The 655-nt window shown below is 33.9% G+C and overlaps 1 protein-coding gene across 3 annotated transcripts in view; it reads right to left on the reverse strand.

The window, feature by feature from the left end:
* The window catches only part of LOC116700585 (Down syndrome cell adhesion molecule-like protein 1 homolog), a gene marked incomplete at its 5' end in the record, with an annotated part of 54,215 nt that overhangs the window by 23,605 nt on the left and 29,955 nt on the right, over positions 1-655 (reverse strand).

Raw genomic sequence — 655 nt, forward strand, 5'->3', positions numbered from 1 at the left:
AAAAACTTTTCAATCTTTTGGTGTATGCATTTTCTGTCTTTACATTCTTTATTATAAGTATGTATTGCTGGTGCTTGACTCCTTATTATTCTTATATTCCCTGAACCTAATAACCCTTTTTTTGTCTTAAATGCAATATAGAAATAGAATTTTGTGGTACTACTGCGCACTAAATCATAATTATAAGGAGTTTATCAGTTGTTTGTTTTTTTCATTGGTGGTTAATAACCTAGTTACATTTTGTGTTGCTAGATTTGTGAGTGAACATTTAAATTATACTCTGCTAATTTTACTGCATTTACACATTAGGTTGTTACTCATTTGCAAAACATTAAAGATGTATTCATTCACTTATACACACATATATTAAATCCTATTTAAGTATGTTTTATTGTCAAGCGATACCAATTATCATTCAACTAAAGTCAAAGTGTGACACATGGATTCATAGATACAGTAGGCGTTTACATTCATAGAGACGGGAAGAAAGAGGGAGAGAGCACAATCAGCGGTCGTGACTCAATCAGTTCGACGCACTCATTAAAAAAGCAGCTGGAGATATCTCTTCACATCTCTGTCCACTTGTGTGTGTTAGAGAGAGAGTGTGTGTGTGTGTATGTGAGAGAGAGTGTGAGTGTGTGTGTGTGTGTGTGTG

Source organism: Etheostoma spectabile, chromosome 13, assembly GCF_008692095.1.
Source record: "Etheostoma spectabile isolate EspeVRDwgs_2016 chromosome 13, UIUC_Espe_1.0, whole genome shotgun sequence".
Lineage (NCBI taxonomy): Eukaryota > Metazoa > Chordata > Actinopteri > Perciformes > Percidae > Etheostoma > Etheostoma spectabile.